Here is a 6,631-nt window from a genome sequence, read left to right on the forward strand (position 1 = left end):
ATGAACCATGCCCTTATAAGATAGCAAGTTTAATTGAGAAATTCTGACTCCTCCACAGAAAAAAGTTGTTCCCTATCTCTTCCTCTTCTCCTGGGGTCTGGCCATTCCCCAAGAAGTAGAAATATTGAAATTAGATCAGTTAACTCTAAGTGTTGAGGTGAGTGGAAGATTTGTACTTCTCTCACTATAAGTCAAAATCTGGAAATGATTTAGTTTAGTGAGGAAGACATGTCAAAAGCTATGACAGACTGAACACTAGGTCTCTTGTGCCAGTTATCCAGGTTGGGAATTTAAATACATTGAAGGAAATGAAAAGTGTTATTATGAATGATATGAAAGTGAAGCACCCTTATTGTTGGTATAGAGAATGTTTTGGTGGTGTGGAAAGCAGACCAAAAGTTGCTACAACTCTCCTTTAAACTAAAGCCTAATTCAGAGCATGGTCTGAATTCTCTTCAATTCTCTGAAGGTGGAGATAGATGATGGAGCTGTAGAAGAATAATTTGATGTTGGTTGGTTCTTGAAATTTAAGGAAGAGGATATCTTTGTAATGTACAAGTGCTGATGTGGAAGCTGCAGCAAATGACTGAGGGTTTTCTAATGTAAGCGCAAGAGCTCTCTATTGGAAGGAATGGTAGTTTGGAATTCAATAAGTACAACAGCCTGGCTTCAAAATTTCAAAGGATAAGCTGATTCTCTTATCTTATTAGGGATTAATGCAGTTGGTGACTTTAAATCAAAGCTATGCCCATTTATCTTCTCTAAAAGCCCTTGGGAATTATGTGAAATCTATCCTTCCTCTGCTCTGTAAATGGAACAACGAAGTCTGGATGATAGTATTCTGTTTACAACGTCATTTACCAAATGTTTTTAGCCAAATACTGAGAATTCTTGCTTAGGAAAAAATTACTTTAAAAGTATTACTATCCACTGACAATGTATCTGGTTATCTAAGAGTCCTGCTGGGGATGTGCAAGAGATCAATAATGTTTTTATTTGGTAACACAACACTCATTCTGCAAACCATGGAGTAAGAAATTAATTCAGTTATCAAGTCTTATTTCAGAAATATAGTGTGTAAGGCTATTGAGACCATGGATTGTGATTCTGTTGATGAATATAAATAAACTAAATTAAAAACCTCCTGTTAAAACAACAAACAACCTCCTGTGAGGCTGAAGAGATAGCATGAGGCTCTTATGTCTTATGTTCAGTCTTCAGCATCACCATAAGCCAGAGCAGATATGCTCTGATAAAGAGAGAAAAAAAAAAAAAAAAGAAAAAAAGGAAAAGAAAAAAAAAAATCCCAGGGTGGATTCACTATTCTGTTGGGTTGTTGGAAAAGTCATGGTGCATTTTTGCATAGCAAAAAAAAAAAAAAAAATCTCATGACTTTCCCCACAATAGATGCCACTAAGAACATTCAGAATTAATGAGGGGAGGTCAAAATATCAATAGTAACAGAAGTTTGGAAAAAAAATTGTTCTAACCTTCATGAGTGGTATTAACTAGTTCAAAACTTGGGGTTGGGACATGGATCATCCAGTAGGACACACAGTTTACTTTTAATGAGGATCTGGGTTTGACTTCTTCACCACCACAGTGGAGCAACTCATGGGATGTGGGGAAATTTCATGTCTCCTTTATCTCACCTTTCCTGTCATATAGTGTTATCGTACACTCAATAGACCACAGTATAGTTTGAACGTAACTTTTTTATGTGCTGGGAACCAAAATCTGATGGCCTAGAACCAAATCTGCTGTATTTTTGAGGTGTGCCTATATATTCTGTTCACCTTTGGGGGTTTTCTCTTGTAAATTAAACCCTGTCTAGTTAGATAGCCCTTAATAGACACATCCTTTTTGGGATGAGACTTTTTTTTTTTTCAACAGGGTTTCTGTTGGGTCTCCATGTCTGCACAATTCCTCCACTTCTGGTGGACTTCTTTTAATTTTTACTTTTACGTAGGGAATGAGAGGCTGATAGAGGGAGAGATAGACAAAAGAGGAGAGACATAGCAGCACTACTAGACCTCTTGTGAAAGGTTCCCTCATTCAGATGCTCCCATGTGATGGCCAGGGATTCAAACCTAGGTCCTCATTCATGGTAACATGTGCTCTACTGGGTCAGCTATCTCCTGGCTTTCTCATATAGTCCTCACCTAATATATGACCAGGTTAATTTCTTATTCTTCCTTTTGTAGTACATACTCTATGTTGCTTGAATACGTCATGCTTTGTTCTTCTGCCTTTTTGTATGTGCTTTCATTTTCTCTGGTTGAAATAGCAATTTGATGAACCCTTATTTATCTTTCTAGACTCAGCTGTAATTAATAACTCAGTGATGTTTTCCCCAACACTCTCTAAGGCTATTAGTTACTCTTTCTAGTTTTCTCTGATTATGTGTTAAATGTTTTCTCTTGTAATCACTATAATTATATTACAAAGTGGAAAAGAAAGGAGAAATACAGCCACCCTCCAAAATAGTCACTCTTCCCCCCTTCTTTTCCTTTCAAGACAGAGGCGGAGTCAGAGTTAGAGAAAGTGAAAAAGAGCACAGCACGGAACCTTTCTTCAATGCAGTGGAGGCTGGGTTTAAACTTGATCATGCCTGTAGTTATCCAAGTAAGCTGGTCCCCTCAAAGGTCTTAATAGCTGAGTTTCTGTGTCCATAGATGCCTGTCTGCTCATCTATACACCTTTGGGGAATGAAAAAGAATCTCCTTATCAATTTTTGACTTTTAGTTCAAGTCCTATACGTTAGCCCACTTAGGCATTTTAATGATGGATCAGAAATTTGAAAGTGATTTTTCTACCACATTTTATTAACTTCTCCTTTAGCTTCTTTCACTGTTTCTGACACCCCGTATGACCAGTGTCTGCTTCCTACTCAGGTTTCCATTTTCTACCCTTCAGGTTTACATCTTTGAGCTCTGTCAGGCTTTGTGCTGAATGCTGCCCCAGGTGGAGGGAAGGGAGTCTTCCCATTGCTCCACACAGTGTGGCACCTACAATTCCATAAGCACCTTCTTTGGATGCCACTTGTCTCCTGTTATCTTCTCTTAGTTTGGTCTGTTTAAAACCAAGAGGAGAAAAGTAATAAGGGAGAACCTATCCTGCAAAGTAATAAGGGAGAATTTATTATATTGTAATTCTTACGGTTTGTTGATGTTTTTCTTTTGTGGATTGAGCTGCTCCTTCTCCTCCTCCTCTTTAAGGACTTACAGTACAGTTGTTAACACACAAGTACAATTTCTCACCTTGCTGTCATTGGTGTCTGCAGCACACTCTCATACCCAACCTGGGTGTTTTTCTTATTTATTTATTTATTTATTTATTTATTTATTTAATTGTTGTATAGAGACAGAAAGACACCTGCAGCCCTGCTTCACCACTCGTGAAGCTTTCCCCCTGCAGGTGGGGACCAGGGGCTTGAACCTGGATCCTTGAGCACTGTAATGTGCCCGCTTAACCAAGTGCACCACTGATTGGCCCCCTGGGTGTTTTTCTGTCATCATGCACCAGGACCCCAATACCCTCTCCATCTGCTCCCTTCCTCTCCTTTACCAGTCTTTTGCTTTGGTGCATGCAGTATACCCCACCCAGGTGGACTGAGTTTCTTTAAGGCCAGTGAGGGTTTTTCTATATACAGTCTCCCTAGGCTCCTCTCTGTCCATGAGCCACACGTGTTTGCACTCACTGGTGATTTGGTGGGTTCCTGAAGTTGTTCTAGTCCTGTCTTGTTGTGGTCCCAGGTAGTCTCCTTTGGTATTCCTAGTTGACCTGGGAGCAGAGAGAAACACAGCTGCTGCTGCTCCGTAGCCCTGCCTTCAGAAGTCTAGATCTTCTTTTATTTTCCTTTTTTCTCCCCCCCAGCCTGTTTCTATATTTCCCTAATTGTGTGGGGCTCTGGAGAGGAGAGATTCCAGAACACACTGGTAAGGTTGTTTGCCCAGGAAAGTCAGGATGGTGTCATAGTAGCATCTGCAACCTGGTGGCTGAGAGGCAGTAAGATATAAGGCAGGACAAAATGATTAAAAAACAAGAACCCCCCCCCCAAAAAAAATCTAAGTTCTGTGATTTCCTCATTACTATATCTTTCCTTTTTCTATTCTCCACTGCCATCATCTGACACCTCCTTAAGGCACTCACAAATCTCATGCTTTGAAAACAGAGGCTGTAGTCATATTAAAATATACCACACATGGTGATTATCAGAACAGAATTATTTGGAACCTTGACCTCAGATTTATCTTCTAAAGGACATAAATTCAATTCATCTTACTCTCAAGTTTTATGAATGTTAGTATTAGAATAACCTTATAGTAACACTGCCTTCTCTAAGGAAATTTAATGAAAAGATAAAATTACTCTGAATTTTTAGTCAAAGCTTTCTCTCTCTTTATAAAATATTGGTTGGGATATTTATTCATCTATTTATCTTTCACCAGAGCACTGCTCAGCTCTAGTTTATGGTGGTGCTGGGGATTTGAACATGGGACCTCAAAGCCTCAGGCATGAAAGTCTTTTTTCATAACCACCATGCTAGTTCTCTAGCCCCAAATCTCCTTTTTTATGCAGTGCTGGGGTATGAATCCAGGTCTCACACTTGCATGATGTTACTGAGTGATTTCTGTAGCACAATTTTTTGTTATTACTACTTTTTGTTGTTGCTGGCTCTTCATTCCTCCTGGGTAACATTTTCAGGTAAAGAGAGACAGAGAGACAGAGGGAGAGAGGGGAAAAAATAGCACAACATCAAAGATTCCCCCTGTCTGGTGGGGCTGGGCTCATATCTAGATTGTGCACGGGATAAAGCAGAACTACCCCAGTTGATCTATCTCTTTGAGCCAATTTTCCATTATTAAAAAAAAAAATCTGTATTTATTTATTGGCTAGAGACAGCCAGAAATTTAGAGGGAAGGGGATGATAGAGAGGGAGAGAAACAGAGAGACACCTGCTGCCCTGTGTCACCACTTGTGAAGCTTTCCCTCTGTAGGTGGGAACCAGGGGTCCTTGTGCATTGTAGTGTGTGTGCTCAACCAGGTGCACCACCACCTGGCCCCAATTTTCCATTATCTTAAAGTGCAACAAAGAGATACAGAGGAGAGATACTACAGTATTGCTCCATCATTCATGGAATTCCCCCAGTGCCATCCTTGGTGCTCACCTGTGATGAGACCCAGTGGCTCATGCACAGCAGGACAAGTGCTTTACTACACTTTACTACACTTATCTTCTGACTTTACTTGCATCTCTCTAGGTAAAACCAGTTGATGGCAAGAGAGAATTCCTTCCTGAATGAAGTATAAATGTGTTTTTAACACAAACTGTGTTACTCGAGGTAAAAATATGTTGGAACAACAGAATGGTCATGAAAAATATCCCCTCAGGGAGTCCGGCGGTAGCACAGCAGCTTAAGCGCACATGGTGCGAAGCGCAAGGACTGGCATAAGGATCCCAGTTTGAGCCCCTGGCTCCCTACCTGCAGGGGAGTGGCTTCACAAGCAGTGAAGCAGGTCTGCAGGTGTCCTCCTCTCTGTCTTCCCTTCCTCTCTCCATTTCTCTGTCCTATCCAACAACGATATCAAAAACAACAATAGTAACTACAACAGTAAAACAAAAAGGGCAACAAAAGGGAATAAATATTAAAAAAAAGAAAAACATCCCCTCTTGGATATGAGTGAGTCCCAACTGCATTAGACATTTTCACATTAAATCCTTATTTCAATACTTCTTATTATTCAGCTCTATTTACTTCTGAAACCCACATAAGGAATCACAATGATAAAAATGCCATAAAACCAGGCCATAAACAAAATTATCTTTAGGTACAAATTAACTTATTCATGTCTGAAGGTAAATTGTGCTGCTAACTTATACTGAGCAAGGGCTTTGCAGACTGCCTCTTGGATAATTTGGTAACTGCTATATTTGGCTTTCTGTCCTTTTGATTTGTATCTAGGTTCTCTAATGCACCTTAGATTTTATCTGGAACACCCACTACTATGGTTCTGAAGCAGAGCTAATTTGCTTTTCTGCCTCACAACCTTCATCTTTGTTTTTGTTTTGCCTCAGCAAATGAAAACAAAAGATCAGGGCATTAATCTCTCACTCCATTAGAAGTAATGCACTTCTGTTTTCATCCAATTAGCTGCTGTAATTTGAAGCTTTTGGTGCCTGCTTATAAGGTGGGAGACTGACAGAAGCAAGGACCATGAAAAGCTTTGTGAACTTGAGTTTCACTCAGATGATCAAGTGTTAGGCATGTTCACCCCGCCTGATCTTTACATCGTTATATACTCATTAATAATAGCTGCGTAGTTATGCAGGGAGGCTTCCATGAAGTTTAAGGCCAACAGAGGTTCTGTATTGTTGGTCTCAAGATACTCAGAATCTAAGCAGCAGGAAATGAGTTCAGATCGCTTGGCACAGCTTTTGCTCAGGGATGGAGGGGTAAACACTTCTCTTTTTTCTTTTTTTAAAATATTTTATTTATTTATAAGAAAGATAGGAGAGAGAAAGAACCAGACATCACTCTGGCACATGTGCTGCTGGGGATCAAACTCAGGACCTCATGCTTGAGGGTCCAAAGTTTTACCACTGTGCCACCTCCTGGACCACCACTTC

The sequence above is a fragment of the Erinaceus europaeus genome, chromosome 2 (genome assembly GCF_950295315.1).
Source record: "Erinaceus europaeus chromosome 2, mEriEur2.1, whole genome shotgun sequence".
Lineage (NCBI taxonomy): Eukaryota > Metazoa > Chordata > Mammalia > Eulipotyphla > Erinaceidae > Erinaceus > Erinaceus europaeus.